The 27,816-nt window shown below is 41.6% G+C and overlaps 1 long non-coding RNA gene across 1 annotated transcript; it reads left to right on the plus strand.

The window, feature by feature from the left end:
* On the plus strand, window positions 1-27,810 carry LOC138557988 (uncharacterized). The gene is made up of 4 exons (XR_011298151.1): window positions 1-1,157; window positions 6,689-10,189; window positions 15,721-19,221; window positions 24,753-27,810. It is a non-coding gene; the product is annotated as an uncharacterized lncRNA (long non-coding RNA).
* Window positions 27,811-27,816: the final 6 nt, after the last annotated feature.

The following is a 27,816-nucleotide window of genomic DNA, read 5'->3' on the forward strand; positions in this document are numbered from 1 at the left end:
TGCTTGAAGGAGAGCCTGCTACAAAACATAATCTGCTAGGGGCCAATTATAAACACCATTCAAAAGATTAGGCCTCCTTGCTTTAACACACAAAGCTAAAACATTAGGCCTCACGTTAGAGGTCCCTGCTTAAAACTGCACAATGCATAAAACTTGCTTACACTTGCTGGAATTCAAGATAAACAGCATGACCTCTCACCGAGATATGCGTGTTGAAAGTACATCAGCTCATCCCAGATGTGAGAAAATTCCGCTGACATTAATGATAAATTTACAGTAAACCATTTTATTAATACAACTGGCAGAAGACTGGCAGAAACACTTCCTTTTTTCTGCTGCTTTTAACCTTTGTACACAGTAAATGTTTGCGCTGCTCGCTTTCCTTCCTGATTTTACAAATAGCATTTGCTTTCAGTAACATTGGATGTGATGTATTATGACAAACGACTGCCTTTTTACTCTCTGCATATACCGTTCGGACCCAATTCTGGGAAATCATCACAGAAGTGACGGAGGGGTGATTGATCTGCCACGAGATGTCTAGGCACGTATAGTGTGGGAGTGATGTCTGGTATCTAGGTATATAAACATGGTCATTCTGTTCTGAAAATTGTCAGCAACTGAGGAATTCATGAATTATGTTTTTTCTCTGTCATTGTAATCTTTCTTTTCTCACCCACTATAGTGTTATTTGTAATAAATGCTTGCAATTGAGAAAAACCTCTGTGTCGGAATCTGTATGTATCTGATTTAAAAGTGTTTATCCGATTTATATTTCAGACTGGGCGAACCACAAATATATCCATTGTAAATTCCCTGTTTTACAATTTGGCGAACTCTGGTGGTGAGACTTCGGTGACAGGCGGATCCAGCTTGGATTTTTTTCCAGCGGTTGACCAGTGCAGGATTGTCGGTTTGATGAATTCACCGTGGAGGCCTCTGCTCAGAAAGGAGCTCGTGCTCTAGCAGCCACAAGAAAAAACCTCAGACCACATCTGCAACTAACTGCTCAACAAGATGATCCGTTTGTGACCAAAGGTTCTTTTCCGTCTGAACAACCGTCTGAGGACCAGTGCAAAGTTTTCTGAGAGGTTCCGACACAGACGTGAGTGTGTGCTGGCATGTGTGCTGGCGAGATAGATGACATCTGAAATCCGGTGAGAATATTTCTAGCTGTTGAATGACTATTTGAGAAATGAAAGTCGTGTCATTTTTTTTTTTTTTCCTTTCCGTTTTATTTATTAAATTTTTTGTTTTGTTTGCATGTAGTATTATAACATGGGGAAATACTACACTTAAGTATGCCCTAGGGGTTATAATCCTTGTGATCACGAGTTAAGTACAGACGTTACGCAAGGTAACAGAGATTAGCGAACGCTAGGCGCGCTGATAACAGGTAATTGAGTAATCATGGGAAATGCATGTACAAAAGTGAATTGTTGTGCAAGTAAGTGCTTGAATAAGCTAGAACAACACGTATCGCCACCGCCGATGGGCAGTGCGGGATGGGAATTCATGGTAAAAAAAGGGTTAGGCACAGTTTTGTTCTTACGAGAATGGCACAAATATACCTCCAAAGCCAGTGATCTTGCCCTGTCTTTTCCGATTTATGGCTCTTTTGATTTAGCCCGAATTGCATATCTCAGGGAAGCACGATAAGACCTCTTCAGTGGGAAACTTATAAAATCTGGGAGGATTATGCCAGACAGAAATCTATAAGAGAAGCACGGCTTAAGGATAACAAGCCACAATCAGAGAGGGATAAAGCAAAAGCCTATGAGCTCCAGAAACTAAAGGAAGGATGGGAACAGGATAACAGAGAGTGTGTTCTAAGCACGGTAAGAGCATATGTATCCAAACCATGTGCTGAGGCTTCTGCACCTATGATGCAGACAGATGAAGAGCCTGATCCCTTATTAGAATGCCTTCTCTCTACTAAGAGAGCTCCTCCGCTTCCTTACTCTCGCCCGGAAGGGAGTGGGGAGTCAAAGGAGACCCCTCCTCCACCAAGTACTTCTGGATACCAGACTAGAAGCATAACTACATCCCAGAAGGATGAAGCAAAATGTTTTGCAAATGCTTGGATAGGCAAAAGTACGGAAGGCATTAAAATAGCTAGGGATAATGCACCTCAAGTTGATCAGCCAGTGGCAAATGAAATTGTAAATTACTTATGCAACAAAGTATGGTCAGCCTATAAATTGATTAATAGGGATGAAGCATATGATCTTCCAGACCACTACAGGGAAATGGATGTGAATAGCCAAAAAGGGATCATTTCGATAGAAGACTGTTCAGATATTATAGTGACACTGCTTATGTGGCTTGAAAAAATTCCCTTAAAAAATCAGTAACGCACCAGAACCCTATGAGAGAAGTACCAGGCGTTGATAGCAGCAACCCCACACATCAGGTTCATGTGCCTTGGAATAGAATGGAATTATTATCTTTTACCAAGGATTTTCCAGATATTAGACAAAATCCAGAGCAATGGTATAGTCAAACTAACCGAGTGCTAAAGAGTGGACCTCTCACAATAAATGATATTGATCAGTTGTTCTCATGTATATTACCCCCAGATATTTGGAGACAATGTAGAAAACAGGATAGTGAAGGACCTCCGATTAAATGGACTGATTTAGAGGATGAAAAAGTGACCAAATACAGGGATGGGCAGGGTTCTTTACACAAGACTATTCTTGCCTTGCCAGAATACATAATGAGAAGGATAGAACAGATAGTACCCCGAAAACAGATGAACTGGGATAAGTTAACTCATTGCAAACAGAGTGAAGGAGAATCAGTTGGAAATTATTTTACTAGGAAAGAGCAGGCTTTTAGCTCTTTTAGCGGAATGGATTTAAGTACGACCGAAGGACAAAAGGGATTTTGCTCGCACTTTGTAGAAGGGCTCCTTAAGAATGATATTCAAACGTATGAATCTACATGGCCAACCCAGAATGAGAAAGATAGAAAGCTTAATAGTTTAAAAACTAGAGTATTAATGCAAAAAGCATTTCCAGTGAGAGGAAGGGGACAGATGCCGACAGCAAGAGGTATGTTGAGAGGAAGACAGGGAGGAAGTGCACCCCCATCCAATGGAAGGAGTGGTATCGATGAAGGATGTCACTATTGTAAATTGAGTAACCATTGTATTAGGGAATGCCCTCTAAGACCAAGGGGGAGAGGGAGATCAGTGGGACGTGGTTTTTCCAGAGGACAGATGAGACAAGGTAACAGTGAAGAGGTAAAAACTATCCAAGAGCAGCAGAATTATTTCGATCCTAGACAAGGCCAACAGTATTCAGCAAGAGATTACTATGAAGATGACACACATTGAGATGATTATGTAGAATAGGGATGCCCAAGAGAGGGAAAAGGGAGAGTGAAAATACAAGTGGACCCCAAAGGACCCTATGTTGAATTAGCACTTAAAAATGCAAAGCCAGGAAAAGTGAGGTTCTTACTTGACACCAGGGCTACCCATACATCCATCTCCCATAAGTTGGTACCTACTGCACCCCTTTCTGGGAAAGTAAATACATCAGTAGGGTTTTCAAATACCCCTATTCATAACCCCATTTCAGAGCCTATCCAGTTCTCTATAGGACCTATTTCATGTCTTGCTCCTGTTGTGCTTACTAACAAATGTGCATTGAATCTATTGGGAATGGATCTGCTAAAAAAATTGCATGCTACAATTTATTGTACCCCTGATGGTGTCTATCTCACTTGCATGTCTGATTACTTACAAAAAGGCTGTGCTTACAATGCTATTACCACAGAGGTACTTCCTGATGAATTACTAACTGTTGATGAGAGGGTATGGGCTAAAGGTAAAAATGATGTAGGGTGTCTCCAGATAGCACCTGTTCGCATTACATTAAAGAATAATGTTCTTTACCCAAGAATACCCCAGTACAAAATAACACAACAAGCACTAGAAGGAATCCGTTCAGTCATACAAGATTTCTTAGCTAAAGGCATTGTCAAACAAATTGCAGGCAGCCCCTGTAACAGCCCTATACTTCCCATTCGGAAGAAGGTTAGCGAGAATGCAACACCTGAATGGCGATTAGTTATTGATTTGCGCCGTATTAACAAGATAGTACTACCTCAATTTCCAGTTGTACCAGACATGGTTTCTCTTTTTACCATGATCCGACCTGCTGCCCAGTATTTTACAGTAATAGACCTTAAGAACGCATTTTTTAGCGTTCCAATCCATGAGGATAGCCAGTATTTGTTTGCTTTTAATATTGAAGGAAGGTCTTATACATTCTGTAGAGCTCCACAAGGTTATACAGAGAGTCCAAGTATTTACAGTCAAGCTTTAAAAGCACAGCTAGATTGTTTTTCATTTCCTGATGGCACAGCCCTCTTACAGTATGTAGATGATTTGCTTATAGCTGCTGACACCAAAGAACAATGCATAAACTGTACAGTCCAATTATTGGATTTCTTAGCACCATTGGGTCACAATGCTTCTCAGAGTAAGTTACAGTTTTGCTAAAAACAAGTTACTTATTTGGGTCATCTCCTATCAAAGGGAGAAAGGAAATTACATCCACAGAGAATACAAGCTGTATTCAATACAATAGCTCCAACCACACAGCAAGAAGTGAGAGGATTTTTGGGAATGACGTCGTTTTGCCGCCAATGGATTCCCAATTTTTCTCTCTTAGCAAAACCCTTACTTAATCTCACTACCAAAGAGACAACAACTCCAATGCCATGGTTACCAGAACACCAAGCAAGCTGTGATATGCTAAAACAGGCTTTATGCGACTCACCTGCTTTAGGGAACCCTAATTATGCTAAGTGTTTTTCCTTGTTTGTGCATGAATGATCTGGATTTTCGTTATCTGTATTAACTCAACTCCATGGAGATAAAAACAGGCCTTGTGCCTATTTTTCTTCAACCTTAGACACAGTGGCTAGGGGTTTACCTAGATGCCTAAGGGCAATTGCAGGTGCTGCACTTTCTGTGAAACAATCTGAAAGTATTGTGCAAGGAAATCAACTGGTAGTGATGGTGCCTCATGCTATTGATATACTGATGAACAAAACACAAACTCAGCACATGACTAATGCTAGGTTGACCAGATATGAACTGATTTTACTTGCACCACACATAATGATAAAAAGGTGTAATTCTCTGAACCCAGCCACAATGCTACCCCTCCGTTCTGATGACCTCACTGTATTGCATGACTGTATCCTAACAACAGAGGAGGAGACAAAGGGAAGGGTAGATTTAACTGATATACCTTTAAGTGAACCTGATGGAACTCTGTATGTGGATGGCTTGTGTTTTAAATTGTCATGCGGTAGCTCCACAGCTGCCTATGCTATTACTACATTGAAAACAGTGGTTGAAAGTTGCAAAATTCCACAGCACTCTGCCGAAGCAGCAGAAATCATTGCATTAACTCGGGCATGTGAGCTCAGCCTTGATTTAAGAGTGAATACATACACTGACAGCCAGTACGCCTTCGGTGTGGCGCATAATTTTGGAAAATTATGGGCTGAGAGAGGTTTTCTTACTTCTCCTGGTACCAAAATCCAGCATGGAATGCTAATCACAAGATTGTTGAATTCACTAGTAGAGCCTAGAAAGCTAGCAATTATTAAATGCAGCGCTCATAAGAAAGTGACAAATGATGTGGGAATAGGTAATGCATTCGCTGATAGGACAGCTAAATTGACTGCCCAAGCACCTGCCACTTTAGCCTATGTATCAGTAAATGCACCAGTAAATATTGAATTTGATAATTCTCTTGAATGTGTCAGACAAATACAAGCAGATGCATCCAAAGAGGAACTTGAGAAATGGAACAGCAAAGCCACCCTTGATGATGGTTGTTATGTATACCAATCTGATAGGAGATTATGGATGTTACCAGACAAATATGTGTCTATAATGCTCACAATGGCACATGGACATTCCCATATATGTGCAGATGCAATTGTAGCCTTACTAGGAGAAGTATGGTATAACACAAACATTTGGAAAACAGCTGTAGCTAAATGTAAAAATTGCATTACCTGCTTAACACACAACATAGGAAAGGGTACACCTGTCCCTAGTGGTCATTTCAGACCCCCAGAGTTACCATCCGAATGCCTTCAAATGGATTTCATAGAAATGCCTCTATGTTAGAGATTTAAATATGTACTAGTTGTAGTATGTATGTTCAGCAAATGGACAGAAGCATTCCCTATGGTGGATAATACTGCCTTAAGCACTGCAAAGGCTTTGGTAAAAGAGTATTTTCCAAGATACGGACTGCCCCATACAATTTGGAGTGACAATGGTGTTCACTTTGTTAATAAGACAATGAACCTAGTGTGTCAGGCTTTGGGAATACGACAACATTTCCATTCCATTTTTCATCTGGCCGCAGCTGGTTTATGTAAACATTTCAATTCCACCCTGAAGAGCAAATTGGCAAAAATCTGTGCCAGTAGCCCCCTCAAGTGGGTAGATGCTTTGCCCCTGGCCTTAATGTCCATACGTACTGTCCCACATTCAGGAGTAGGTTTGTCACCATATGAAGTTGTAATGGGACGACCAGCAAATATATGGGGAATCCCAAGTCCAAGAAAACTGTCAAATGTCCCTTATCCTTTGTTGAGCGATTACTGTTTGGAGATTACTAAGAGGTTGTCTATTATTCATAAACAGGTGAAAAACTTTTTCCCAAAGCCTGTTGAAGGATCCGACCACTCCATACAGCCTGGCGACTGGATTTTTACCAAGAACTTCCAGCGATCATCCAGTCTACAACCACGGTGGAAGGGCCCAGTTCAGGTCCTACTAGCCACCCAGACTGCTGTCAAGTGCGAAGGACATCGTAACTGGATACATGACAGCCACGTGAAGCGGGCTCCTCCATTTCTGGCTGGGAATACGTCTACAGAGTTACCATGAGAAGAATCTGTGCCGCAAGGGACTGATAATTCCCAAAGACTACCTCCGTGCAACCTTTCCCCAGGTATCGTGCCTCCCAAAGACATCACAGGAGTGACAGAGGGACCACGATATAACCTCAGGCCATGAAAACTAAAGTAACTGTGCTGATTGACGCTTGCTTCTTTTCTTGAATCGACTTTGCTGCCTTCTCTGCGGATTGTCCAGGGCGGTGAATACCGGCATCTTTAATGAACTGTCTTTGGGGTGAGGCATATGAACACTCCTGAAACTCCTATAACCCTTGTCTTGCCTCAGCCTGTTAGAGTATTTCGTTTAAGAAACTCTCTCATAATGCCAAACAGTATCTATGACACACCTACACCTGAATCCAGACCTTGGTATCGCTCCAAACCCAAGGTTCTGTCATTTCTACTACTGCTGAGTGTTTTCCTATTCAGTTTATTTTTTTCCTAGACAAATTGCTCAAAACCCCATATTCTGCTAAGCCCATACCCATATCTGTCTCTTCACCGGAAGAATTATATCATAAGGTACAAATAAGAGGGAATGCTTTTATCCTCCTGCTTCATCACACTCATGATATTGTGAAGGATTCTGATTGCTGGATCTGCTTGCAGCTACCTGCCTATGTGGGGGAAGGAATGCCCCTGCTACAGATACCTTTACCTTTTCTGCCTTCCTGTTATGCGCTTTATTAAGTATTTTCACGTATTGAGATAGTGCTTGCCCTCAGACAATTGTCTTTAGGGTTTAGCACCAAGCGTGGTACTGCTCTGAATCACAAAAGCGCTTACTCTGATTTTGATAAGGATGTCCTTAAAAGGCGCCAATGTGATCTGGTAACTATGCCCAATGCTACTTTTCCTTTTTCATCTTATTTTTCACCCTTTCCTGATAATGAACTATATTCTCCTGATAAATTTAGTGTGAACTCCCCCACCACAAACCCGATTGCATTCCTTAAATTAAGAAACCTATATGTCCAAGGTAGTATCTGTATAGAAGCTTCTGGGGCCTATGATATGGGATATAGCCTAGATTGTAACATGACCTACCACATGCCTGACCTACATCCTTCTATGGATTCCCCTTTGTATGTGGGGGATTCTATTTACTTTATCTGTGGTAGTAATGCGCACACATGGCTTCCCAAGGGCTGGTCAGGACGTTGCCATCTAGGATTTGTATTACCTGCCATATCTGTTAAACGCAACAAAGATGTTCCACAACCTGTCATTAAGCCCCTACCACGCTCCAGAAGGGGTGTGGTGAACCAAGGAGATACTGCAGCAGACATAGCCGGTGATTTTATGAAAGCTTTTATTCCCTGGTTTGGCCCCGCTATTAACTCCCGTGATATTAGGAGGTTAGCTAGACTCTTGGAGGCCACAATCTCTGAGACAGAAGATGCTTTAGAAAACATAACTATTGAAATGCAAGCTATTAGGCTAGTGGCTCTTCCGAACAGGATGGTGCTAGACATGATTTTGGCTGAGAGCGCTGGAACATGCAAAATTATAGGGAATAGCTGCTGTTCCTATGTATACGATGCTTCCACCTCTGTGCGTGAGTCCATAAAAAGGCTCAGTGGGATTGGCTCCCAGGTTCACATAGAAACTGGATCATGGGAATTTTTACATTCCATTTGGGGTTTCTTTAGCCTATGGGGTTGGAAGATAGGAATGGTACTGCTTACAGGGATACTAATAATCCTGGGATGCTGCCTTTTTGTTAAATGCTTACCTACATGCTGCCAATATCTAGCCCAATTTTGTGCCCCACGACCATTCCGTGGTGCCAGAGGAGTTGCACTGATGATGCAGGATGTCGCTATACAGGAACTGATGCAAATTGAGATTACTGAAATAGACATAGGAAGACCTGCTTTGCCCCCTCGGCCTTCACCTTGCACCTCTTTACCTCTTGATCCCTTTTCTAGTGATGCCACTGAGTATGTTTCACAGACAGCTGTCCAGGATGAGGAGATATATGAGGCGGTTCTGTAACTTTAGTGTAGCAATATTGTTGAGCTGATTAACAAAAGGGCCGTCTGTGGAAATGTCAATTTTATCTGTTAATCAGTTCATAACAATATTGCTTGAAGGAGAGCCTGCTACAAAACATAATCTGCTAGGGGCCAATTATAAACACCATTCAAAAGATTAGGCCTCCTTGCTTTAACACACAAAGCTAAAACATTAGGCCTCACGTTAGAGGTCCCTGCTTAAAACTGCACAATGCATAAAACTTGCTTACACTTGCTGGAATTCAAGATAAACAGCATGACCTCTCACCGAGATATGCGTGTTGAAAGTACATCAGCTCATCCCAGATGTGAGAAAATTCCGCTGACATTAATGATAAATTTACAGTAAACCATTTTATTAATACAACTGGCAGAAGACTGGCAGAAACACTTCCTTTTTTCTGCTGCTTTTAACCTTTGTACACAGTAAATGTTTGCGCTGCTCGCTTTCCTTCCTGATTTTACAAATAGCATTTGCTTTCAGTAACATTGGATGTGATGTATTATGACAAACGACTGCCTTTTTACTCTCTGCATATACCGTTCGGACCCAATTCTGGGAAATCATCACAGAAGTGACGGAGGGGTGATTGATCTGCCACGAGATGTCTAGGCACGTATAGTGTGGGAGTGATGTCTGGTATCTAGGTATATAAACATGGTCATTCTGTTCTGAAAATTGTCAGCAACTGAGGAATTCATGAATTATGTTTTTTCTCTGTCATTGTAATCTTTCTTTTCTCACCCACTATAGTGTTATTTGTAATAAATGCTTGCAATTGAGAAAAACCTCTGTGTCGGAATCTGTATGTATCTGATTTAAAAGTGTTTATCCGATTTATATTTCAGACTGGGCGAACCACAAATATATCCATTGTAAATTCCCTGTTTTACAATTTGGCGAACTCTGGTGGTGAGACTTCGGTGACAGGCGGATCCAGCTTGGATTTTTTTCCAGCGGTTGACCAGTGCAGGATTGTCGGTTTGATGAATTCACCGTGGAGGCCTCTGCTCAGAAAGGAGCTCGTGCTCTAGCAGCCACAAGAAAAAACCTCAGACCACATCTGCAACTAACTGCTCAACAAGATGATCCGTTTGTGACCAAAGGTTCTTTTCCGTCTGAACAACCGTCTGAGGACCAGTGCAAAGTTTTCTGAGAGGTTCCGACACAGACGTGAGTGTGTGCTGGCATGTGTGCTGGCGAGATAGATGACATCTGAAATCCGGTGAGAATATTTCTAGCTGTTGAATGACTATTTGAGAAATGAAAGTCGTGTCATTTTTTTTTTTTTTCCTTTCCGTTTTATTTATTAAATTTTTTGTTTTGTTTGCATGTAGTATTATAACATGGGGAAATACTACACTTAAGTATGCCCTAGGGGTTATAATCCTTGTGATCACGAGTTAAGTACAGACGTTACGCAAGGTAACAGAGATTAGCGAACGCTAGGCGCGCTGATAACAGGTAATTGAGTAATCATGGGAAATGCATGTACAAAAGTGAATTGTTGTGCAAGTAAGTGCTTGAATAAGCTAGAACAACACGTATCGCCACCGCCGATGGGCAGTGCGGGATGGGAATTCATGGTAAAAAAAGGGTTAGGCACAGTTTTGTTCTTACGAGAATGGCACAAATATACCTCCAAAGCCAGTGATCTTGCCCTGTCTTTTCCGATTTATGGCTCTTTTGATTTAGCCCAAATTGCATATCTCAGGGAAGCACGATAAGACCTCTTCAGTGGGAAACTTATAAAATCTGGGAGGATTATGCCAGACAGAAATCTATAAGAGAAGCACGGCTTAAGGATAACAAGCCACAATCAGAGAGGGATAAAGCAAAAGCCTATGAGCTCCAGAAACTAAAGGAAGGATGGGAACAGGATAACAGAGAGTGTGTTCTAAGCACGGTAAGAGCATATGTATCCAAACCATGTGCTGAGGCTTCTGCACCTATGATGCAGACAGATGAAGAGCCTGATCCCTTATTAGAATGCCTTCTCTCTACTAAGAGAGCTCCTCCGCTTCCTTACTCTCGCCCGGAAGGGAGTGGGGAGTCAAAGGAGACCCCTCCTCCACCAAGTACTTCTGGATACCAGACTAGAAGCATAACTACATCCCAGAAGGATGAAGCAAAATGTTTTGCAAATGCTTGGATAGGCAAAAGTACGGAAGGCATTAAAATAGCTAGGGATAATGCACCTCAAGTTGATCAGCCAGTGGCAAATGAAATTGTAAATTACTTATGCAACAAAGTATGGTCAGCCTATAAATTGATTAATAGGGATGAAGCATATGATCTTCCAGACCACTACAGGGAAATGGATGTGAATAGCCAAAAAGGGATCATTTCGATAGAAGACTGTTCAGATATTATAGTGACACTGCTTATGTGGCTTGAAAAAATTCCCTTAAAAAATCAGTAACGCACCAGAACCCTATGAGAGAAGTACCAGGCGTTGATAGCAGCAACCCCACACATCAGGTTCATGTGCCTTGGAATAGAATGGAATTATTATCTTTTACCAAGGATTTTCCAGATATTAGACAAAATCCAGAGCAATGGTATAGTCAAACTAACCGAGTGCTAAAGAGTGGACCTCTCACAATAAATGATATTGATCAGTTGTTCTCATGTATATTACCCCCAGATATTTGGAGACAATGTAGAAAACAGGATAGTGAAGGACCTCCGATTAAATGGACTGATTTAGAGGATGAAAAAGTGACCAAATACAGGGATGGGCAGGGTTCTTTACACAAGACTATTCTTGCCTTGCCAGAATACATAATGAGAAGGATAGAACAGATAGTACCCCGAAAACAGATGAACTGGGATAAGTTAACTCATTGCAAACAGAGTGAAGGAGAATCAGTTGGAAATTATTTTACTAGGAAAGAGCAGGCTTTTAGCTCTTTTAGCGGAATGGATTTAAGTACGACCGAAGGACAAAAGGGATTTTGCTCGCACTTTGTAGAAGGGCTCCTTAAGAATGATATTCAAACGTATGAATCTACATGGCCAACCCAGAATGAGAAAGATAGAAAGCTTAATAGTTTAAAAACTAGAGTATTAATGCAAAAAGCATTTCCAGTGAGAGGAAGGGGACAGATGCCGACAGCAAGAGGTATGTTGAGAGGAAGACAGGGAGGAAGTGCACCCCCATCCAATGGAAGGAGTGGTATCGATGAAGGATGTCACTATTGTAAATTGAGTAACCATTGTATTAGGGAATGCCCTCTAAGACCAAGGGGGAGAGGGAGATCAGTGGGACGTGGTTTTTCCAGAGGACAGATGAGACAAGGTAACAGTGAAGAGGTAAAAACTATCCAAGAGCAGCAGAATTATTTCGATCCTAGACAAGGCCAACAGTATTCAGCAAGAGATTACTATGAAGATGACACACATTGAGATGATTATGTAGAATAGGGATGCCCAAGAGAGGGAAAAGGGAGAGTGAAAATACAAGTGGACCCCAAAGGACCCTATGTTGAATTAGCACTTAAAAATGCAAAGCCAGGAAAAGTGAGGTTCTTACTTGACACCAGGGCTACCCATACATCCATCTCCCATAAGTTGGTACCTACTGCACCCCTTTCTGGGAAAGTAAATACATCAGTAGGGTTTTCAAATACCCCTATTCATAACCCCATTTCAGAGCCTATCCAGTTCTCTATAGGACCTATTTCATGTCTTGCTCCTGTTGTGCTTACTAACAAATGTGCATTGAATCTATTGGGAATGGATCTGCTAAAAAAATTGCATGCTACAATTTATTGTACCCCTGATGGTGTCTATCTCACTTGCATGTCTGATTACTTACAAAAAGGCTGTGCTTACAATGCTATTACCACAGAGGTACTTCCTGATGAATTACTAACTGTTGATGAGAGGGTATGGGCTAAAGGTAAAAATGATGTAGGGTGTCTCCAGATAGCACCTGTTCGCATTACATTAAAGAATAATGTTCTTTACCCAAGAATACCCCAGTACAAAATAACACAACAAGCACTAGAAGGAATCCGTTCAGTCATACAAGATTTCTTAGCTAAAGGCATTGTCAAACAAATTGCAGGCAGCCCCTGTAACAGCCCTATACTTCCCATTCGGAAGAAGGTTAGCGAGAATGCAACACCTGAATGGCGATTAGTTATTGATTTGCGCCGTATTAACAAGATAGTACTACCTCAATTTCCAGTTGTACCAGACATGGTTTCTCTTTTTACCATGATCCGACCTGCTGCCCAGTATTTTACAGTAATAGACCTTAAGAACGCATTTTTTAGCGTTCCAATCCATGAGGATAGCCAGTATTTGTTTGCTTTTAATATTGAAGGAAGGTCTTATACATTCTGTAGAGCTCCACAAGGTTATACAGAGAGTCCAAGTATTTACAGTCAAGCTTTAAAAGCACAGCTAGATTGTTTTTCATTTCCTGATGGCACAGCCCTCTTACAGTATGTAGATGATTTGCTTATAGCTGCTGACACCAAAGAACAATGCATAAACTGTACAGTCCAATTATTGGATTTCTTAGCACCATTGGGTCACAATGCTTCTCAGAGTAAGTTACAGTTTTGCTAAAAACAAGTTACTTATTTGGGTCATCTCCTATCAAAGGGAGAAAGGAAATTACATCCACAGAGAATACAAGCTGTATTCAATACAATAGCTCCAACCACACAGCAAGAAGTGAGAGGATTTTTGGGAATGACGTCGTTTTGCCGCCAATGGATTCCCAATTTTTCTCTCTTAGCAAAACCCTTACTTAATCTCACTACCAAAGAGACAACAACTCCAATGCCATGGTTACCAGAACACCAAGCAAGCTGTGATATGCTAAAACAGGCTTTATGCGACTCACCTGCTTTAGGGAACCCTAATTATGCTAAGTGTTTTTCCTTGTTTGTGCATGAATGATCTGGATTTTCGTTATCTGTATTAACTCAACTCCATGGAGATAAAAACAGGCCTTGTGCCTATTTTTCTTCAACCTTAGACACAGTGGCTAGGGGTTTACCTAGATGCCTAAGGGCAATTGCAGGTGCTGCACTTTCTGTGAAACAATCTGAAAGTATTGTGCAAGGAAATCAACTGGTAGTGATGGTGCCTCATGCTATTGATATACTGATGAACAAAACACAAACTCAGCACATGACTAATGCTAGGTTGACCAGATATGAACTGATTTTACTTGCACCACACATAATGATAAAAAGGTGTAATTCTCTGAACCCAGCCACAATGCTACCCCTCCGTTCTGATGACCTCACTGTATTGCATGACTGTATCCTAACAACAGAGGAGGAGACAAAGGGAAGGGTAGATTTAACTGATATACCTTTAAGTGAACCTGATGGAACTCTGTATGTGGATGGCTTGTGTTTTAAATTGTCATGCGGTAGCTCCACAGCTGCCTATGCTATTACTACATTGAAAACAGTGGTTGAAAGTTGCAAAATTCCACAGCACTCTGCCGAAGCAGCAGAAATCATTGCATTAACTCGGGCATGTGAGCTCAGCCTTGATTTAAGAGTGAATACATACACTGACAGCCAGTACGCCTTCGGTGTGGCGCATAATTTTGGAAAATTATGGGCTGAGAGAGGTTTTCTTACTTCTCCTGGTACCAAAATCCAGCATGGAATGCTAATCACAAGATTGTTGAATTCACTAGTAGAGCCTAGAAAGCTAGCAATTATTAAATGCAGCGCTCATAAGAAAGTGACAAATGATGTGGGAATAGGTAATGCATTCGCTGATAGGACAGCTAAATTGACTGCCCAAGCACCTGCCACTTTAGCCTATGTATCAGTAAATGCACCAGTAAATATTGAATTTGATAATTCTCTTGAATGTGTCAGACAAATACAAGCAGATGCATCCAAAGAGGAACTTGAGAAATGGAACAGCAAAGCCACCCTTGATGATGGTTGTTATGTATACCAATCTGATAGGAGATTATGGATGTTACCAGACAAATATGTGTCTATAATGCTCACAATGGCACATGGACATTCCCATATATGTGCAGATGCAATTGTAGCCTTACTAGGAGAAGTATGGTATAACACAAACATTTGGAAAACAGCTGTAGCTAAATGTAAAAATTGCATTACCTGCTTAACACACAACATAGGAAAGGGTACACCTGTCCCTAGTGGTCATTTCAGACCCCCAGAGTTACCATCCGAATGCCTTCAAATGGATTTCATAGAAATGCCTCTATGTTAGAGATTTAAATATGTACTAGTTGTAGTATGTATGTTCAGCAAATGGACAGAAGCATTCCCTATGGTGGATAATACTGCCTTAAGCACTGCAAAGGCTTTGGTAAAAGAGTATTTTCCAAGATACGGACTGCCCCATACAATTTGGAGTGACAATGGTGTTCACTTTGTTAATAAGACAATGAACCTAGTGTGTCAGGCTTTGGGAATACGACAAAATTTCCATTCCATTTTTCATCTGGCCGCAGCTGGTTTATGTAAACATTTCAATTCCACCCTGAAGAGCAAATTGGCAAAAATCTGTGCCAGTAGCCCCCTCAAGTGGGTAGATGCTTTGCCCCTGGACTTAATGTCCATACGTACTGTCCCACATTCAGGAGTAGGTTTGTCACCATATGAAGTTGTAATGGGACGACCAGCAAATATATGGGGAATCCCAAGTCCAAGAAAACTGTCAAATGTCCCTTATCCTTTGTTGAGCGATTACTGTTTGGAGATTACTAAGAGGTTGTCTATTATTCATAAACAGGTGAAAAACTTTTTCCCAAAGCCTGTTGAAGGATCCGACCACTCCATACAGCCTGGCGACTGGATTTTTACCAAGAACTTCCAGCGATCATCCAGTCTACAACCACGGTGGAAGGGCCCAGTTCAGGTCCTACTAGCCACCCAGACTGCTGTCAAGTGCGAAGGACATCGTAACTGGATACATGACAGCCACGTGAAGCGGGCTCCTCCATTTCTGGCTGGGAATACGTCTACAGAGTTACCATGAGAAGAATCTGTGCCGCAAGGGACTGATAATTCCCAAAGACTACCTCCGTGCAACCTTTCCCCAGGTATCGTGCCTCCCAAAGACATCACAGGAGTGACAGAGGGACCACGATATAACCTCAGGCCATGAAAACTAAAGTAACTGTGCTGATTGACGCTTGCTTCTTTTCTTGAATCGACTTTGCTGCCTTCTCTGCGGATTGTCCAGGGCGGTGAATACCGGCATCTTTAATGAACTGTCTTTGGGGTGAGGCATATGAACACTCCTGAAACTCCTATAACCCTTGTCTTGCCTCAGCCTGTTAGAGTATTTCGTTTAAGAAACTCTCTCATAATGCCAAACAGTATCTATGACACACCTACTCCTGAATCCAGACCTTGGTATCGCTCCAAACCCAAGGTTCTGTCATTTCTACTACTGCTGAGTGTTTTCCTATTCAGTTTATTTTTTTCCTAGACAAATTGCTCAAAACCCCATATTCTGCTAAGCCCATACCCATATCTGTCTCTTCACCGGAAGAATTATATCATAAGGTACAAATAAGAGGGAATGCTTTTATCCTCCTGCTTCATCACACTCATGATATTGTGAAGGATTCTGATTGCTGGATCTGCTTGCAGCTACCTGCCTATGTGGGGGAAGGAATGCCCCTGCTACAGATACCTTTACCTTTTCTGCCTTCCTGTTATGCGCTTTATTAAGTATTCTCACGTATTGAGATAGTGCTTGCCCTCAGACAATTGTCTTTAGGGTTTAGCACCAAGCGTGGTACTGCTCTGAATCACAAAAGCGCTTACTCTGATTTTGATAAGGATGTCCTTAAAAGGCGCCAATGTGATCTGGTAACTATGCCCAATGCTACTTTTCCTTTTTCATCTTATTTTTCACCCTTTCCTGATAATGAACTATATTCTCCTGATAAATTTAGTGTGAACTCCCCCACCACAAACCCGATTGCATTCCTTAAATTAAGAAACCTATATGTCCAAGGTAGTATCTGTATAGAAGCTTCTGGGGCCTATGATATGGGATATAGCCTAGATTGTAACATGACCTACCACATGCCTGACCTACATCCTTCTATGGATTCCCCTTTGTATGTGGGGGATTCTATTTACTTTATCTGTGGTAGTAATGCGCACACATGGCTTCCCAAGGGCTGGTCAGGACGTTGCCATCTAGGATTTGTATTACCTGCCATATCTGTTAAACGCAACAAAGATGTTCCACAACCTGTCATTAAGCCCCTACCACGCTCCAGAAGGGGTGTGGTGAACCAAGGAGATACTGCAGCAGACATAGCCGGTGATTTTATGAAAGCTTTTATTCCCTGGTTTGGCCCCGCTATTAACTCCCGTGATATTAGGAGGTTAGCTAGACTCTTGGAGGCCACAATCTCTGAGACAGAAGATGCTTTAGAAAACATAACTATTGAAATGCAAGCTATTAGGCTAGTGGCTCTTCCGAACAGGATGGTGCTAGACATGATTTTGGCTGAGAGCGCTGGAACATGCAAAATTATAGGGAATAGCTGCTGTTCCTATGTATACGATGCTTCCACCTCTGTGCGTGAGTCCATAAAAAGGCTCAGTGGGATTGGCTCCCAGGTTCACATAGAAACTGGATCATGGGAATTTTTACATTCCATTTGGGGTTTCTTTAGCCTATGGGGTTGGAAGATAGGAATGGTACTGCTTACAGGGATACTAATAATCCTGGGATGCTGCCTTTTTGTTAAATGCTTACCTACATGCTGCCAATATCTAGCCCAATTTTGTGCCCCACGACCATTCCGTGGTGCCAGAGGAGTTGCACTGATGATGCAGGATGTCGCTATACAGGAACTGATGCAAATTGAGATTACTGAAATAGACATAGGAAGACCTGCTTTGCCCCCTCGGCCTTCACCTTGCACCTCTTTACCTCTTGATCCCTTTTCTAGTGATGCCACTGAGTATGTTTCACAGACAGCTGTCCAGGATGAGGAGATATATGAGGCGGTTCTGTAACTTTAGTGTAGCAATATTGTTGAGCTGATTAACAAAAGGGCCGTCTGTGGAAATGTCAATTTTATCTGTTAATCAGTTCATAACAATATTGCTTGAAGGAGAGCCTGCTACAAAACATAATCTGCTAGGGGCCAATTATAAACACCATTCAAAAGATTAGGCCTCCTTGCTTTAACACACAAAGCTAAAACATTAGGCCTCACGTTAGAGGTCCCTGCTTAAAACTGCACAATGCATAAAACTTGCTTACACTTGCTGGAATTCAAGATAAACAGCATGACCTCTCACCGAGATATGCGTGTTGAAAGTACATCAGCTCATCCCAGATGTGAGAAAATTCCGCTGACATTAATGATAAATTTACAGTAAACCATTTTATTAATACAACTGGCAGAAGACTGGCAGAAACACTTCCTTTTTTCTGCTGCTTTTAACCTTTGTACACAGTAAATGTTTGCGCTGCTCGCTTTCCTTCCTGATTTTACAAATAGCATTTGCTTTCAGTAACATTGGATGTGATGTATTATGACAAACGACTGCCTTTTTACTCTCTGCATATACCGTTCGGACCCAATTCTGGGAAATCATCACAGAAGTGACGGAGGGGTGATTGATCTGCCACGAGATGTCTAGGCACGTATAGTGTGGGAGTGATGTCTGGTATCTAGGTATATAAACATGGTCATTCTGTTCTGAAAATTGTCAGCAACTGAGGAATTCATGAATTATGTTTTTTCTCTGTCATTGTAATCTTTCTTTTCTCACCCACTATAGTGTTATTTGTAATAAATGCTTGCAATTGAGAAAAACCTCTGTGTCGGAATCTGTATGTATCTGATTTAAAAGTGTTTATCCGATTTATATTTCAGACTGGGCGAACCACAAATATATCCATTGTAAATTCCCTGTTTTACAATTTGGCGAACTCTGGTGGTGAGACTTCGGTGACAGGCGGATCCAGCTTGGATTTTTTTCCAGCGGTTGACCAGTGCAGGATTGTCGGTTTGATGAATTCACCGTGGAGGCCTCTGCTCAGAAAGGAGCTCGTGCTCTAGCAGCCACAAGAAAAAACCTCAGACCACATCTGCAACTAACTGCTCAACAAGATGATCCGTTTGTGACCAAAGGTTCTTTTCCGTCTGAACAACCGTCTGAGGACCAGTGCAAAGTTTTCTGAGAGGTTCCGACACAGACGTGAGTGTGTGCTGGCATGTGTGCTGGCGAGATAGATGACATCTGAAATCCGGTGAGAATATTTCTAGCTGTTGAATGACTATTTGAGAAATGAAAGTCGTGTCATTTTTTTTTTTTTTCCTTTCCGTTTTATTTATTAAATTTTTTGTTTTGTTTGCATGTAGTATTATAACATGGGGAAATACTACACTTAAGTATGCCCTAGGGGTTATAATCCTTGTGATCACGAGTTAAGTACAGACGTTACGCAAGGTAACAGAGATTAGCGAACGCTAGGCGCGCTGATAACAGGTAATTGAGTAATCATGGGAAATGCATGTACAAAAGTGAATTGTTGTGCAAGTAAGTGCTTGAATAAGCTAGAACAACACGTATCGCCACCGCCGATGGGCAGTGCGGGATGGGAATTCATGGTAAAAAAAGGGTTAGGCACAGTTTTGTTCTTACGAGAATGGCACAAATATACCTCCAAAGCCAGTGATCTTGCCCTGTCTTTTCCGATTTATGGCTCTTTTGATTTAGCCCGAATTGCATATCTCAGGGAAGCACGATAAGACCTCTTCAGTGGGAAACTTATAAAATCTGGGAGGATTATGCCAGACAGAAATCTATAAGAGAAGCACGGCTTAAGGATAACAAGCCACAATCAGAGAGGGATAAAGCAAAAGCCTATGAGCTCCAGAATCTAAAGGAAGGATGGGAACAGGATAACAGAGAGTGTGTTCTAAGCACGGTAAGAGCATATGTATCCAAACCATGTGCTGAGGCTTCTGCACCTATGATGCAGACAGATGAAGAGCCTGATCCCTTATTAGAATGCCTTCTCTCTACTAAGAGAGCTCCTCCGCTTCCTTACTCTCGCCCGGAAGGGAGTGGGGAGTCAAAGGAGACCCCTCCTCCACCAAGTACTTCTGGATACCAGACTAGAAGCATAACTACATCCCAGAAGGATGAAGCAAAATGTTTTGCAAATGCTTGGATAGGCAAAAGTACGGAAGGCATTAAAATAGCTAGGGATAATGCACCTCAAGTTGATCAGCCAGTGGCAAATGAAATTGTAAATTACTTATGCAACAAAGTATGGTCAGCCTATAAATTGATTAATAGGGATGAAGCATATGATCTTCCAGACCACTACAGGGAAATGGATGTGAATAGCCAAAAAGGGATCATTTCGATAGAAGACTGTTCAGATATTATAGTGACACTGCTTATGTGGCTTGAAAAAATTCCCTTAAAAAATCAGTAACGCACCAGAACCCTATGAGAGAAGTACCAGGCGTTGATAGCAGCAACCCCACACATCAGGTTCATGTGCCTTGGAATAGAATGGAATTATTATCTTTTACCAAGGATTTACCAGATATTAGACAAAATCCAGAGCAATGGTATAGTCAAACTAACCGAGTGCTAAAGAGTGGACCTCTCACAATAAATGATATTGATCAGTTGTTCTCATGTATATTACCCCCAGATATTTGGAGACAATGTAGAAAACAGGATAGTGAAGGACCTCCGATTAAATGGACTGATTTAGAGGATGAAAAAGTGACCAAATACAGGGATGGGCAGGGTTCTTTACACAAGACTATTCTTGCCTTGCCAGAATACATAATGAGAAGGATAGAACAGATAGTACCCCGAAAACAGATGAACTGGGATAAGTTAACTCATTGCAAACAGAGTGAAGGAGAATCAGTTGGAAATTATTTTACTAGGAAAGAGCAGGCTTTTAGCTCTTTTAGCGGAATGGATTTAAGTACGACCGAAGGACAAAAGGGATTTTGCTCGCACTTTGTAGAAGGGCTCCTTAAGAATGATATTCAAACGTATGAATCTACATGGCCAACCCAGAATGAGAAAGATAGAAAGCTTAATAGTTTAAAAACTAGAGTATTAATGCAAAAAGCATTTCCAGTGAGAGGAAGGGGACAGATGCCGACAGCAAGAGGTATGTTGAGAGGAAGACAGGGAGGAAGTGCACCCCCATCCAATGGAAGGAGTGGTATCGATGAAGGATGTCACTATTGTAAATTGAGTAACCATTGTATTAGGGAATGCCCTCTAAGACCAAGGGGGAGAGGGAGATCAGTGGGACGTGGTTTTTCCAGAGGACAGATGAGACAAGGTAACAGTGAAGAGGTAAAAACTATCCAAGAGCAGCAGAATTATTTCGATCCTAGACAAGGCCAACAGTATTCAGCAAGAGATTACTATGAAGATGACACACATTGAGATGATTATGTAGAATAGGGATGCCCAAGAGAGGGAAAAGGGAGAGTGAAAATACAAGTGGACCCCAAAGGACCCTATGTTGAATTAGCACTTAAAAATGCAAAGCCAGGAAAAGTGAGGTTCTTACTTGACACCAGGGCTACCCATACATCCATCTCCCATAAGTTGGTACCTACTGCACCCCTTTCTGGGAAAGTAAATACATCAGTAGGGTTTTCAAATACCCCTATTCATAACCCCATTTCAGAGCCTATCCAGTTCTCTATAGGACCTATTTCATGTCTTGCTCCTGTTGTGCTTACTAACAAATGTGCATTGAATCTATTGGGAATGGATCTGCTAAAAAAATTGCATGCTACAATTTATTGTACCCCTGATGGTGTCTATCTCACTTGCATGTCTGATTACTTACAAAAAGGCTGTGCTTACAATGCTATTACCACAGAGGTACTTCCTGATGAATTACTAACTGTTGATGAGAGGGTATGGGCTAAAGGTAAAAATGATGTAGGGTGTCTCCAGATAGCACCTGTTCGCATTACATTAAAGAATAATGTTCTTTACCCAAGAATACCCCAGTACAAAATAACACAACAAGCACTAGAAGGAATCCGTTCAGTCATACAAGATTTCTTAGCTAAAGGCATTGTCAAACAAATTGCAGGCAGCCCCTGTAACAGCCCTATACTTCCCATTCGGAAGAAGGTTAGCGAGAATGCAACACCTGAATGGCGATTAGTTATTGATTTGCGCCGTATTAACAAGATAGTACTACCTCAATTTCCAGTTGTACCAGACATGGTTTCTCTTTTTACCATGATCCGACCTGCTGCCCAGTATTTTACAGTAATAGACCTTAAGAACGCATTTTTTAGCGTTCCAATCCATGAGGATAGCCAGTATTTGTTTGCTTTTAATATTGAAGGAAGGTCTTATACATTCTGTAGAGCTCCACAAGGTTATACAGAGAGTCCAAGTATTTACAGTCAAGCTTTAAAAGCACAGCTAGATTGTTTTTCATTTCCTGATGGCACAGCCCTCTTACAGTATGTAGATGATTTGCTTATAGCTGCTGACACCAAAGAACAATGCATAAACTGTACAGTCCAATTATTGGATTTCTTAGCACCATTGGGTCACAATGCTTCTCAGAGTAAGTTACAGTTTTGCTAAAAACAAGTTACTTATTTGGGTCATCTCCTATCAAAGGGAGAAAGGAAATTACATCCACAGAGAATACAAGCTGTATTCAATACAATAGCTCCAACCACACAGCAAGAAGTGAGAGGATTTTTGGGAATGACGTCGTTTTGCCGCCAATGGATTCCCAATTTTTCTCTCTTAGCAAAACCCTTACTTAATCTCACTACCAAAGAGACAACAACTCCAATGCCATGGTTACCAGAACACCAAGCAAGCTGTGATATGCTAAAACAGGCTTTATGCGACTCACCTGCTTTAGGGAACCCTAATTATGCTAAGTGTTTTTCCTTGTTTGTGCATGAATGATCTGGATTTTCGTTATCTGTATTAACTCAACTCCATGGAGATAAAAACAGGCCTTGTGCCTATTTTTCTTCAACCTTAGACACAGTGGCTAGGGGTTTACCTAGATGCCTAAGGGCAATTGCAGGTGCTGCACTTTCTGTGAAACAATCTGAAAGTATTGTGCAAGGAAATCAACTGGTAGTGATGGTGCCTCATGCTATTGATATACTGATGAACAAAACACAAACTCAGCACATGACTAATGCTAGGTTGACCAGATATGAACTGATTTTACTTGCACCACACATAATGATAAAAAGGTGTAATTCTCTGAACCCAGCCACAATGCTACCCCTCCGTTCTGATGACCTCACTGTATTGCATGACTGTATCCTAACAACAGAGGAGGAGACAAAGGGAAGGGTAGATTTAACTGATATACCTTTAAGTGAACCTGATGGAACTCTGTATGTGGATGGCTTGTGTTTTAAATTGTCATGCGGTAGCTCCACAGCTGCCTATGCTATTACTACATTGAAAACAGTGGTTGAAAGTTGCAAAATTCCACAGCACTCTGCCGAAGCAGCAGAAATCATTGCATTAACTCGGGCATGTGAGCTCAGCCTTGATTTAAGAGTGAATACATACACTGACAGCCAGTACGCCTTCGGTGTGGCGCATAATTTTGGAAAATTATGGGCTGAGAGAGGTTTTCTTACTTCTCCTGGTACCAAAATCCAGCATGGAATGCTAATCACAAGATTGTTGAATTCACTAGTAGAGCCTAGAAAGCTAGCAATTATTAAATGCAGCGCTCATAAGAAAGTGACAAATGATGTGGGAATAGGTAATGCATTCGCTGATAGGACAGCTAAATTGACTGCCCAAGCACCTGCCACTTTAGCCTATGTATCAGTAAATGCACCAGTAAATATTGAATTTGATAATTCTCTTGAATGTGTCAGACAAATACAAGCAGATGCATCCAAAGAGGAACTTGAGAAATGGAACAGCAAAGCCACCCTTGATGATGGTTGTTATGTATACCAATCTGATAGGAGATTATGGATGTTACCAGACAAATATGTGTCTATAATGCTCACAATGGCACATGGACATTCCCATATATGTGCAGATGCAATTGTAGCCTTACTAGGAGAAGTATGGTATAACACAAACATTTGGAAAACAGCTGTAGCTAAATGTAAAAATTGCATTACCTGCTTAACACACAACATAGGAAAGGGTACACCTGTCCCTAGTGGTCATTTCAGACCCCCAGAGTTACCATCCGAATGCCTTCAAATGGATTTCATAGAAATGCCTCTATGTTAGAGATTTAAATATGTACTAGTTGTAGTATGTATGTTCAGCAAATGGACAGAAGCATTCCCTATGGTGGATAATACTGCCTTAAGCACTGCAAAGGCTTTGGTAAAAGAGTATTTTCCAAGATACGGACTGCCCCATACAATTTGGAGTGACAATGGTGTTCACTTTGTTAATAAGACAATGAACCTAGTGTGTCAGGCTTTGGGAATACGACAAAATTTCCATTCCATTTTTCATCTGGCCGCAGCTGGTTTATGTAAACATTTCAATTCCACCCTGAAGAGCAAATTGGCAAAAATCTGTGCCAGTAGCCCCCTCAAGTGGGTAGATGCTTTGCCCCTGGCCTTAATGTCCATACGTACTGTCCCACATTCAGGAGTAGGTTTGTCACCATATGAAGTTGTAATGGGACGACCAGCAAATATATGGGGAATCCCAAGTCCAAGAAAACTGTCAAATGTCCCTTATCCTTTGTTGAGCGATTACTGTTTGGAGATTACTAAGAGGTTGTCTATTATTCATAAACAGGTGAAAAACTTTTTCCCAAAGCCTGTTGAAGGATCCGACCACTCCATACAGCCTGGCGACTGGATTTTTACCAAGAACTTCCAGCGATCATCCAGTCTACAACCACGGTGGAAGGGCCCAGTTCAGGTCCTACTAGCCACCCAGACTGCTGTCAAGTGCGAAGGACATCGTAACTGGATACATGACAGCCACGTGAAGCGGGCTCCTCCATTTCTGGCTGGGAATACGTCTACAGAGTTACCATGAGAAGAATCTGTGCCGCAAGGGACTGATAATTCCCAAAGACTACCTCCGTGCAACCTTTCCCCAGGTATCGTGCCTCCCAAAGACATCACAGGAGTGACAGAGGGACCACAATATAACCTCAGGCCACGAAAACTAAAGTAACTGTGCTGATTGACGCTTGCTTCTTTTCTTGAATCGACTTTGCTGCCTTCTCTGCGGATTGTCCAGGGCGGTGAATACCGGCATCTTTAATGAACTGTCTTTGGGGTGAGGCATATGAACACTCCTGAAACTCCTATAACCCTTGTCTTGCCTCAGCCTGTTAGAGTATTTCGTTTAAGAAACTCTCTCATAATGCCAAACAGTATCTATGACACACCTACTCCTGTATCCAGACCTTGGTATCGCTCCAAACCCAAGGTTCTGTCATTTCTACTACTGCTGAGTGTTTTCCTATTCAGTTTATTTTTTTCCTAGACAAATTGCTCAAAACCCCATATTCTGCTAAGCCCATACCCATATCTGTCTCTTCACCGGAAGAATTATATCATAAGGTACAAATAAGAGGGAATGCTTTTATCCTCCTGCTTCATCACACTCATGATATTGTGAAGGATTCTGATTGCTGGATCTGCTTGCAGCTACCTGCCTATGTGGGGGAAGGAATGCCCCTGCTACAGATACCTTTACCTTTTCTGCCTTCCTGTTATGCGCTTTATTAAGTATTCTCACGTATTGAGATAGTGCTTGCCCTCAGACAATTGTCTTTAGGGTTTAGCACCAAGCGTGGTACTGCTCTGAATCACAAAAGCGCTTACTCTGATTTTGATAAGGATGTCCTTAAAAGGCGCCAATGTGATCTGGTAACTATGCCCAATGCTACTTTTCCTTTTTCATCTTATTTTTCACCCTTTCCTGATAATGAACTATATTCTCCTGATAAATTTAGTGTGAACTCCCCCACCACAAACCCGATTGCATTCCTTAAATTAAGAAACCTATATGTCCAAGGTAGTATCTGTATAGAAGCTTCTGGGGCCTATGATATGGGATATAGCCTAGATTGTAACATGACCTACCACATGCCTGACCTACATCCTTCTATGGATTCCCCTTTGTATGTGGGGGATTCTATTTACTTTATCTGTGGTAGTAATGCGCACACATGGCTTCCCAAGGGCTGGTCAGGACGTTGCCATCTAGGATTTGTATTACCTGCCATATCTGTTAAACGCAACAAAGATGTTCCACAACCTGTCATTAAGCCCCTACCACGCTCCAGAAGGGGTGTGGTGAACCAAGGAGATACTGCAGCAGACATAGCCGGTGATTTTATGAAAGCTTTTATTCCCTGGTTTGGCCCCGCTATTAACTCCCGTGATATTAGGAGGTTAGCTAGACTCTTGGAGGCCACAATCTCTGAGACAGAAGATGCTTTAGAAAACATAACTATTGAAATGCAAGCTATTAGGCTAGTGGCTCTTCCGAACAGGATGGTGCTAGACATGATTTTGGCTGAGAGCGCTGGAACATGCAAAATTATAGGGAATAGCTGCTGTTCCTATGTATACGATGCTTCCACCTCTGTGCGTGAGTCCATAAAAAGGCTCAGTGGGATTGGCTCCCAGGTTCACATAGAAACTGGATCATGGGAATTTTTACATTCCATTTGGGGTTTCTTTAGCCTATGGGGTTGGAAGATAGGAATGGTACTGCTTACAGGGATACTAATAATCCTGGGATGCTGCCTTTTTGTTAAATGCTTACCTACATGCTGCCAATATCTAGCCCAATTTTGTGCCCCACGACCATTCCGTGGTGCCAGAGGAGTTGCACTGATGATGCAGGATGTCGCTATACAGGAACTGATGCAAATTGAGATTACTGAAATAGACATAGGAAGACCTGCTTTGCCCCCTCGGCCTTCACCTTGCACCTCTTTACCTCTTGATCCCTTTTCTAGTGATGCCACTGAGTATGTTTCACAGACAGCTGTCCAGGATGAGGAGATATATGAGGCGGTTCTGTAACTTTAGTGTAGCAATATTGTTGAGCTGATTAACAAAAGGGCCGTCTGTGGAAATGTCAATTTTATCTGTTAATCAGTTCATAACAATATTGCTTGAAGGAGAGCCTGCTACAAAACATAATCTGCTAGGGGCCAATTATAAACACCATTCAAAAGATTAGGCCTCCTTGCTTTAACACACAAAGCTAAAACATTAGGCCTCACGTTAGAGGTCCCTGCTTAAAACTGCACAATGCATAAAACTTGCTTACACTTGCTGGAATTCAAGATAAACAGCATGACCTCTCACCGAGATATGCGTGTTGAAAGTACATCAGCTCATCCCAGATGTGAGAAAATTCCGCTGACATTAATGATAAATTTACAGTAAACCATTTTATTAATACAACTGGCAGAAGACTGGCAGAAACACTTCCTTTTTTCTGCTGCTTTTAACCTTTGTACACAGTAAATGTTTGCGCTGCTCGCTTTCCTTCCTGATTTTACAAATAGCATTTGCTTTCAGTAACATTGGATGTGATGTATTATGACAAACGACTGCCTTTTTACTCTCTGCATATACCGTTCGGACCCAATTCTGGGAAATCATCACAGAAGTGACGGAGGGGTGATTGATCTGCCACGAGATGTCTAGGCACGTATAGTGTGGGAGTGATGTCTGGTATCTAGGTATATAAACATGGTCATTCTGTTCTGAAAATTGTCAGCAACTGAGGAATTCATGAATTATGTTTTTTCTCTGTCATTGTAATCTTTCTTTTCTCACCCACTATAGTGTTATTTGTAATAAATGCTTGCAATTGAGAAAAA

The sequence above is a fragment of the Ambystoma mexicanum genome, unplaced genomic scaffold (genome assembly GCF_040938575.1).
Source record: "Ambystoma mexicanum isolate Mex_15411 unplaced genomic scaffold, UKY_AmexF1_1 Mex_scaf3, whole genome shotgun sequence".
In the NCBI taxonomy this organism is placed as follows: Eukaryota; Metazoa; Chordata; class Amphibia; order Caudata; family Ambystomatidae; genus Ambystoma; species Ambystoma mexicanum.